Source organism: Colobus angolensis, unplaced genomic scaffold, assembly GCF_000951035.1.
Source record: "Colobus angolensis palliatus isolate OR3802 unplaced genomic scaffold, Cang.pa_1.0 Scaffold4, whole genome shotgun sequence".
In the NCBI taxonomy this organism is placed as follows: Eukaryota; Metazoa; Chordata; class Mammalia; order Primates; family Cercopithecidae; genus Colobus; species Colobus angolensis.
Window position 1 is genome coordinate 4,225,486 of NW_012117376.1, and position 10,116 is coordinate 4,235,601.

The 10,116-nt window shown below is 55.1% G+C and overlaps 1 protein-coding gene across 2 annotated transcripts in view; it reads left to right on the forward strand.

Moving 5' to 3' along the window:
* The first annotated feature begins 5,274 nt into the window (after positions 1-5,274).
* Positions 5,275-10,116, forward strand: part of COL8A2 (collagen, type VIII, alpha 2) — a 30,535-nt gene continuing 25,693 nt past the window's right edge. Inside the window, exon 1 of one of the 2 annotated variants that reach the window (XM_011955324.1) lies at positions 5,275-5,322. The gene's annotated coding sequence lies outside the window, so the exon portion shown is untranslated. The remainder of the gene's footprint in view (positions 5,323-10,116) is intronic. The other variant, XM_011955323.1, reaches the window with a different exon arrangement.

Here is a 10,116-nt window from a genome sequence, read left to right on the forward strand (position 1 = left end):
CCAGGATGGTCTCAATCTCCTGACCTCGTGATCCGCCCGTCTCGGCCTCCCAAAGTGCTGGGATTACAGGCTTGAGCCACCGCGCCCGGCCAGGAATGGAATCTTAATTGTCGTACGTCTAAAGTGTGTGGGGCATTTTCGTAGCACAGGGAGTTTTTTGTGGAGGGGGAAAGGAGGAATAGCAGGCATGAGAAGGTCAGGCCCAGAGAGAGCCCAGAACCGAGAGGGCTGGGATGGTATTTTCTCTTATCTAGGAACCCTTGGTGGTCCCTGGTGGGTCCTGTGAGGGAGGGAAGCCTCTGTGAGGAAGTGGGGTCTGAGCCGGAGGTCCTGGCCTCTGGTCTCAATTCTGCCACTGGCTGCTGTGTGACCTCAGGAGAGTTTTCCTCTGAGTCTCTGTAACCCCATCCATGAGCTGGGTCAGCAGTGCCAGCCTGCCTCTGCTTACAGCTTATGGTGAGGAGAAACCGAGATTGCAGGGTAGAGGGGTCACTTCTCTTCTGAAAGATCCCAGGTGGCCAACACTTTGGTCTCCACACCCGTCCAGTGTCCACAGCCCCCACCAGCCGGAAGTTCTCCTTTCTGGCTAGCCTCCTTCTTTCCCACTGTGCTGGCTGCCACCAAGCTCTGCGTGGGCACTCCAGGCCACGCTCCCTGACAGGCAACCACGGCTCTGCTCACGGCAAGCATTCTTTTCATAGTTCCTGGAGCACAGCAAATCCGGCTGCTTAGCCAGGAATGCAGAGCCCCCTCCTGCAGCGGCAGCAGGGGCTGGATTGTGGGTGGAACCCCTGGGGGTCAGGCAGGAGGGACTAAGCGGGTGTGGAGGACTGACCTCCACCCCAGTACACACCATGCCTCAGCTCGGGGGAGCCAGGAGGCTGTCCTCTTCTTTGGACTTGCTCAGCTTGGGGCCAAGCTCTGGGACCGTCCTTCCCTGGCTAAGGGAACTTGGGCGAATGATGTCTCTCTGAGCCTCGGTTTCTGATCTGTAAAATCAAGTTTATAATACTAACCTCACAGGGCTGTTGAGAGGTGTCGTGGTTATTTTATTTATTTATTTATTTATTTATTTTTATTTATTTTTTTTTTTGAGACGGAGTTTTGCTCTTGTTGCCTAGGCTGGAGTGCAATGGCGCGATCTCGGCTCACTGTAACCTCTACCTCCCGGGTTCAAGCGATTCTCCTGTTTCAGCCTCCTAAGTAGCTGGGATTACAGGCATGTGCCACCATGCCTGGCTAATTTTTGTATTTTTAGCAGAGACGGGGTTTCTCCATGTTGGTCAGACTGGTCTCAAACTCCTGACCTCAGGTGATCTGCCCGCCTTGGCCTCCCAAAGTGCTGGGATTACAGGCATGAGCCCCCGCGCCTGGCCAGTGATTATATTTATAATAGGGCATATTTATTTAGCGTTCATATATGCCAAGCACTGCTCTGAGTCCATTACACAAAATTAACTTGTTTAATCCTCACAAATGCTCTGTGAAGCTGGGCTGGGCAGCTTTATATGGGCTGGGCAGAGCTGGGTTCAGATTCCACCCCCTTCACTTCCTAGCCTGGTTTACCTTGGAGAATGGATGTGACCTCTCTGGGACCTAGCACTCTTCCTCAGTAAAATGGGACAGCAGTTCCAGCCTTCCAGGGTTACGGGAGTAAATAATGCCTGGAGTTCCCAATTTATTGATGAAGAAGCTGAGGCCCAGATGGAGGTCTCATGCTAGTAAGAGCTAGGGCTGAGATAAGGATGCATGCAGCTGGGCTCCAAAGAGGTCCTCTTAATCTGACATGATTTTTAAAGAAAGATTTTTAGCCCAGAGCCTGCCCGTAGTAGGCGCTCAGAAATAGGAACCTCTCCCATGAGCCCCATCTCTGGCAGGAGCCAATTGTTCACCTCATGGCCATCAGCACCTCAGTCTGGAAAGTTGGAATGGGGAAGCGGGCCTGAGGCCCTGGCCAGCCTCCCTGGAACCCTGCAGCTCTCAGAAGCTGGTGGGGCGTGGGGGGTGGGGGGTGCAGACTGTCCCACCCACATCTGGTCTGGGATTTAGCCAACAGCAGCAGGCTCTGTGCAAAGGGGAGACGTCGCCAGGGGAGGGGCTCCAGGAGGGGATTAGGGAAAGCAACTAGGGGTGGAGGTTAAGAACAGAGTCCCATTGAAGTCGGCTCAGGCACCGCCCTGACTTACCCGCTCACCCCCACTTCCTATTTGTAAGACCGAGGGGGCCTTGGCCCACTGGAGCAGACTCCTGAGGCACCTGATAGTAGCTGTTCACTCTGCTCCCAGCCTTGCCTGTCCCTGGTACTATCTAGGTTGAGGCAGCACAGGTGGGGTAGAGCAGGAGTAGGGGGCAGGGCCTGTGGCTGAGGTCTTCAGGGAGCCCAGGTGTACAGGGCTTTAGCCACCTGGGGGCCAGGCAGAGCTGGGTTCGGATCCCACCTCCTTCACTTCCTAGCCTGGTTTCCTTAGAGAATGGATGTGACCTCTCTGGCACCTAGTGCTCCTCCTCAGTAAAATGGGACAGCAGTTCCAGCCTTCCAGGGTTCCAGGAGTCAGTAGTGCTGATGAGTGTGCCTAGTGCTATGTCCAGTGCATACAATGAACTTGGGATGCAGACACCATTGTTATTGACCATTAACATGGGGGAAGGGAATGGGGAAGCAGCTTTAGGTAGGACCCGCATCTCTGATCCTGATATTCAAGGCATTTCTCAGTCTGACCCCAGCCAGGTCTCCTCTCCTCAAATCGTCTGTATGGTGAAGAGCCTAGGCTTTCGAGCCCACAGCCAGGGTTCAAATTCAGGTTCTACTTTTTTTTTTTTTAAGAGACGGGGGTATCACTATGTTGCCCAGGCTGGACTCAAACTCCTGAGCTCAAGTGATTCTCCTGCCTTGGCCTCCCAAAGTGCTGGGATTACAGGCGTGAGCCACCGTGCCCAGCTCCAGGCTCTACTTTTCATGAGCTGTGTGACGTTGGGCCAGTTACTTAACCTCTCCGGCCCTTAGTTTTCTCATCTGTAAAAAGGCAAGATGAAATACTTTTGTCACTGGGTTGTTGTGAGGATTAAATGAGATAATTCATGAGAACATCCAGAACGGTACCAGGCACACAGTAGGTACACAATGAATATTAGCTCTGATTAGTTAGTTCATGTGTTTGTTTATTTTATTTGGATTCTTTCCATCCCCTGAATATATTCAGGGCTTTTACACTCTCACACATGCTGTTCCCTTGGCCTAGGACTGATCACCTCTCCCCACCACCAACCAATTAAATCCATGTTCATCCTTCAAAGCCCAGAGCCAACATAAGTCATTTCTTCTCCAGAGTGTCATGGTATGGGGAGGGGCCTGGGGCCAGAGAAGCTGGGGCTAAGCTGAGCTGGAAGGTCTTTCTACCTGGGCTCCATCATCCAGGGTGGCCCCATGACCCAGCTCCAGGGTCATAGTGTTCAGAGTGGCAGGATGGAGGCAGGGCTCAGCCGAGTTGGAAAGGAGGCCTAGGAGCTGCTGGCTCTGGCATCTGGCTGCTTGTGCAGCTACAGACAGGACTGGATGTCAGAGTTTCCATGGGAGCAGGCAGAGGCAAGCAAGCAGCTGTGGGAGAGAGTGACGCGGCCCACAGGCCTCCCTGCCAGGTGGGCTGGCTGAGCGTCCCCTCCCCATCTACCCCGGAGTCATGTCTGGGTCTGGACTTGAGCCCCGGATCCTCTGCATACAGCTATGTGACCTGGAGTAGGGCTTTTGTTAGATCCTGGCACCACGCCTGATTGAGGCAGAAATGGGGACCCAGCCGTCCAGGGCTCTGATCACATCACTTCCCCGACTAAATAACCTTCGATGGCTCCCCATTGCTCTCCAGAGAAATGCAAGCATGGCATTCAGATTTCCTCACCATGTTGCCCCAGCCTCGCCATCCCACAGCACTTCTGGACCTTCTCTGTATATTACTACCTGAAATTCCTTCTGCCACCTCGTCTGCCTTTCTGACTCCGATTCATCCTTCAGGACCCAGCTCCAGTGTCCCTTTCTCTATGAAGCCTTCAGGGGAAGCTTAAGGCGGCAGTGTTCCCTGCTTCATGCTCCCACAGCCCAGAGATCTTTGCCAATTGTGTGATGACTGCTTGTCTGATGCCCCCAGCCCTTCAGGACAAGGCAGGGCAGGGTATGGGGTTGAACCATTTCTGTGGTCCATGGCCCAAGCTTGGGTCCTCCATATAGTAGAAGCTTCCCCAGCAGGGATCCTAACCCAAAGTAGGGGCCACCCCAAACCAGAGCTGACATATGAGAGGGACTTCTCCAGCATGGGAACCTGGGACACAGAAGGGGCGTCCTCAGTCTGGGCCCTAGGACAGGAGGAACTCCGTGAATCCAGGGCCAGGCACCCCGTGGGTATTGCTAAGTGTGCCTTGAATGAATGGAGTCGTGGAGTATGAGGGCACAAACCCTGCTTCCCTCAGGGGAGGAGGGAACTGAGAAGAGACTGAGGTTGGGGCCGGGTTTCCAGCAGGGGGTTCTGGTAAGAAGCCCGGGGCAGGCACTGGTGTGGCTGTGGGTTAGGGCAGGAGGCTTCCCAGGCCCCTGATGTCATTGTCTCACACTGTTCCTCCTTCTTTTTTTTTTTTTGTCTAAACAGAGTCTTGCCCTGTCTCAAGAGTGCAGTGGTGCAATCATAGCTTACTGCAGCCTTGAACTCCTGGGCTCAAGCAATACCAGCCCCCTCAGCCTCCCAAGTAGCTGGGACTACAGGTGTGCACCATCATGCCCAGCTAATTTTTTTTTTTTTTTTTTGAGATGGAGTCTAGCTCTGTCCCCCGGGCTGGAGTACAGTGGCCGGATCTCAGCTCACTGCAAGCTCCGCCTCCCGGGTTTACGCCATTCTCCTGCCTCAGCCTCCCGAGTAGCTGGGACTACAGGAATGTACCACAAATGCCCAGCTAATTTTTTTTTTTTTTTTTTGAGATGGAGTCTAGCTCTGTCCCCCGGGCTGGAGTACAGTGGCCGGATCTCAGCTCACTGCAAGCTCCGCCTCCCGGGTTCAAGCCATTCTCCTGCCTCAGCCTCCCGAGTAGCTGGGACTACAGGCGCCCGCCACCACGCCCGGCTAGTTTTTTGTATTTTTTAGTAGATTTTTAGTAGAGACAATGTGTCCCTATATTGCCCAGGCTGGTCTCAAACTCCTGACTCAGGCAGTCTTCCCACCTTGGCCTCCCAAAGTACTGGGATTGTAAGCATGAGCCACTGCCCTGTAGCTCACTGTTTCTCTTGTTCATCCTCAGGCCCTGCCTCTGCTGGGACCTTCCCAGGCCCCTCCGACCTGAAAGGTAAGCTAGGTTTGGGGATGGGGTTTTCTGATATCCCAGGCCGGATGAGGCCTGTGTTCATTGCTGTCTAACCTCACTCCCTCCTGCTGCACCGGAAGCCCTCCCAGGCCCAGGGTGTCCAGTGAGCCACCCTTTTTGCAGGTGACCTCAGCTCCCTGCAGCCTGGGCTTTAAAACCCTGGCCCAACTCGGAAGCAGCTTTTTCTCATTTGTGAATTATTTCGCCTGGCTCCTTGGCGGGGCCGTGTTTGCTTGGCCCAGCCTGGGTGCAGTGGCCTGGCTGTGCTCCCGCCAGGCCCCCTCCCTGCCCAGCCCAGCCCCTCCTGCTGCCGCTGCCGCCGCCACCACGCAGGGTAGCCGCAGAGGCCCAGGAATCTTGGCAGGCGTGGGGAGGCAGCGGGCGGCGGGTGGCGCTCCGGAAAAGGCTGCAAATGCGAACCAGAAGGTGAGGGATTGGAGGCTGAGGAGGCCCCGCCTGCCCCTGCCTGAGGCCTGGGGGTGGCTGGGTCTGTAGGGGCCCTCGGATGTCCAGTTCCCATCAGAAGCTCAAGGCCTCTGCCGGGAGGCAAGCGACAGCCCCAGCTGAGGCCCGAGTCCCTGGGTGGGGAAGGACCAGCTGCCTGGCTCCCTGCCTGAGGGTACATGGTTGCCCTGGGGCCTGCCCACTGCCAGGCCTCTTCTATTACCTCTGCCCCTGCCCTACTGTTCTTACCTTCCTGGGCACTTTGTTGTCCCGAGATGCTCCTCCCTAGGGGAGCAGCAGAGAACCTAGACTCAGAGATGGGCAGAGGCCAGGGGCTTGGTCACCTACAGGAGGAAGGTTCGGTTCAAGACCCCTCCAGCCCAGAACCAAGAAGGACTCAGGAAGAGCAACAAAGAGAAAGTGGCCCTGCGATAAGCCAACTCAAGGGCTTGGCAGGATGAGGGAGGTGGGTTTGTCAGAGGCCTGGACCCGGAGTCCCCGGGCTACAGGCTTCACTGAACACATGCCCTGTGCCCGCCTCAGGCAGGAGGGAGGTGGGGGTGGGGAAGAGGTGCTTTCATGCAGGAGGGTGCCCAGGAGAAGGAGCTGTTCTGCCTGAGAGAGGCAGGGAAGGCTGCTTGGAGGAGGAGGCATTTGAACTGGGTCTTAAATGAGGACTAATATGTTTCCATGGAGGCAAAAGGTAGAAAGAGCAACCCAGCAGAGAGGATCACACAGGAAAAGGCAGGGATGGGGAGGCAGTGAGACGTCTGGGGTGTCTGGATCCTAGGGTGTTGGGGGAGGAGCCCAGGCTGTGGTGGGCTCCTTTCACTCCCTAAATGTAGGCATGTTCCCCAAGGGGGAGTCCATGGGCCTCCTCTAGGCTGCAGCAACCCCACCAATGAACCTGTAGTTTTTTTTTTTTTTTGAGATGGAGTCTCGCTCTGTCGCCCGGGCTGGAGTGCAGTAGTGCAATCTCGGCTCACTGCAAGCTCCGCCTCCCAGGTTCATGCCATTCTCCTGCCTCAGCCTCCCGGGTTGCTGGGACTACAGGCGCCTGCCACCATACCTGGCTAACTTTTTGTATTTTTAGTAGAGACAGGGTTTCACTGTGTTAGCCAGGATGGTCTCGATCTCCTAACCTTGTGATCTGCCTGCCTCAGCCTTCCAAAGTGCTGGGATTACAGGCGTGAGCCACTGCACCCAGCCACGAACCTGTATTTTTACCTCTAGCCCATGTCTCTCTCCTGAGTTCCAGAGCCCCAGGTTCACTGCTCCTTGGATGCCCCCCTACCCTGGAAGTCTTCCTCATCCAGTCATTTGCTCTGATTTCGGCTTGGACTGTCCCACTGCCACCTGCCCGCATGGGCTTGTTGAACTCTGATTTCTCCTTCAAGCCTCTTTATGCTACTTCTGAAACTGAGGCCACTTGTGGTCTGGGAGCCTCACTTGCAGGGATGACGGATGTTGGAACTGTTAGGTGGAACTGAAGTCTGGTAGGGCAGACCAGGTGGGCAGAAGGCAGCACTCCTCTCCTGCCTTCAACCTGGGTGAGAAGGTGGCCCCCAGGGAGCCCTGCCCTGATCTGGCCACCTCCCTCCACCCTCCAGCTCCCAGATTCCAGGCTCCTCTTTGTCTTTGGGGCAGTCCTCATCTGCACAGCAGACAGAGAGCTCAGCTCATGGGCTGGACCCCCCCAAGTCCCTTCCCAGACCTCGCGGAGCTGCTCAGGCATTGTCCAGGGAAGTCAGACCCAGACCTGACATTAACACCAGCAGGTGTGGACCATCAGTGCTGGCCTTCCCAAGGGTCCTGCCCAGTGACCAACAGCTAGAGATTTACAGAGCCTGGAACCCAGAAAGGGACCTAGGCACAGGACATGGTAGAGGACAGAGGAGGACAATGACAGAGATGGGTGGACAGGTGGGATAGTGATACAGAGACAGGAGAGAGACACACACAGAGAGATGCTGGAGACACACAGGAGGCAAAGGCCCGGGTTCAGTGACACAGAGCCATGGAAGGAGGGACACAGAGGGCGCAGCACACTCTCTGGTGGCTCCTGCATTGAGCTGGTCCCTGGCCCTCTCCTTACCCACATGACTCTTAGAGCCAGAGTGTGCGCCTCCAAACGTGACCTCAGGGCTTTGCTGGGCTCAACATCTATCTCTCTACCCCCTCCTTCCTAACTGGTCCACATTCTACTGAGTCTAAAGCATGCCTCCTCCTCCAGGAAGCCATGTGAATTGCAGAATAACATGGACTTTATCCTGCTGGTACCAGGAAGCCACTGGAAAATCCAGAGCAGGGGAGAGCCATGGACAGAACCGTGCCAACATGTAGCTCACAGGCAGCGTCAGCATCCCCTGGGAGCTCGTTAGAGAGGCAGATGTTGGGCCCTATCCCACACCTACCGAATCTGGATGGGGCCTGCATGGTGATAGGCTGTCCCAGTCATCTGGATGCAGCCCAAGGTGTTAGAAGCTTTGTGGGAGTCTCCATAGGCTATGTTGGGAAAACAGAGAGAAGCTAGGGCTGGGGGACTGGGCGAGAGACTTTTATGATCATCCAGGAGAGAATGTGGCCACTTAATTTAACACACTTTTACTTAGTGACAGGGATGTGCCAGGCACTGGGCTGAGTTTTGGGAGAAGACAAGGTCTGCATTAGGGTGAGACTGTGGGAAAGGAGGGGAAGGAACAGAAGTGAGAGAAATAGAAGAGGCAGAGTCCACAGGATAAGGCTGGAAGTTTGGGGGAAAGGAAGAGAGATGTCACGTACAGTTGTGCAGGTTGGCTACTGTACAAGGGCATTCAAGAAAGGTGATGAGTAGGGGTTGAGTTGGCTGAAAAGAAGGATACACCAAGGCATAGAGGGTTTCCTGTAAGGAAGGAGGGTCAGAAGTAATGTTTACTCTTTTTTTTTTTTTTTTTTTTTGAGACGGAATCTGGCTCTGTCGCCCAGGCTGGAGTGCAGTGGCCATATCTCAGCTCACTGCAAGCTCCGCCTCCCAGGTTCATGCCATTCTCCTGCCTCAGCCTCCCGAGTAGCTGGGACTACAGGCGCCTGCCACGTCGCCAGGCTAGTTTTTTGTATTTTTTTTTAGTAGAGACGGGGTTTCAATGTGTTAGCCAGGATGGTCTCGATCTCCTGACCTCGTGATCCACCCGTCTCGGCCTCCCAAAGTGCTGGGATTACAGGCTTGAGCCACCGCGCCCGGCCATGTTTACTCTTAAAACAAAAATAAACAACAACAAAAGTGATGCTCAGATTTTTGGTCTTGGCACCTGGGGGTACAGGGCACTTGGGTTGGGGAGAAACAGGTAATGAGGGAGAAAATAATGACAGCAGTTTGGGTGGGATCTCTGAGGGACAGCCAGGGGACATGCTCGGCTGATAGTTGAACACAAGAGTCTGAGACTTAGTTAGGAAGCCGAGGTGGGAGTATCACTTGAGCCCAGGAGTTCTCGAGTAGCCTCGGCAACATGGCAAGACCCTGTCTCTTAAAAATCTTAAAAATTAGTCCAGTGTGGTGGCTTACACCTGTAGTCCCAGCTACTTGGGAGGCTGAGACAAGAGGATGGCTTGAACCCAAGAGTTTGAGGCTGCAGTGAGCTGTGGTCACACCACTGCACTCCAGCCTGGGCGACAGAGCAGACTGTTTCCAAAAAAAAAAAAAAAAGGCTTAGGGGAGACATGATAGTAGCTGGAGACAGATGTGGGAGTCCTCGGTGATGGAGTTGGCGCTGTGGGAGCTGGTGGGAGCTGGACACTATAGGAGAAACATCCAGAGAGAAGAGATGAAGCCTGAGCCAGCTCCTTGGCAAGCCTGGGTCTGCAGAGTGGGCACATAAGATTCTAAGGAGGAGCTTTTCAAAGAAGGAGAAGAGCAGGGTGACAAGGTGGAGCACCCCGAGGTGAGAGGGTGGAGGGGAGTGAGTGGGGCCTGAGGGTGGAGAACGTTCTTGCAGGAGGCTTGGCTGAGAAGGGCTGGGGAGTGATGAAGGTGGCTGGGGAGGGGTCAGGCCTGTGTGGACATGTGGATGGAGAGGCTGGAGACTAGGGGGTGAGGGCAGGCAATGGCACACAGTGAGAGGCCCCTGAGGAAGAGGTGTGGAAGGGCCTGGGCCTTGCTCTTTCTTCTGAGATTCAGGAAAGGAGGATGGGAAAGGGCTCCCCAGTTTCTACCAGCTGGGAGAGTAGTGGGGCTCAGGAACCCTGGAGAAGTCTGGGGCTGCCCAGCTGGGCAGTTGGGGTGGGTGTCATGCCCGGGGGTGAGGGGGGTTCCTCTGCTCCTCCCAGCTGGGCAGTTGGGGTGGGTGTCATGCCCGG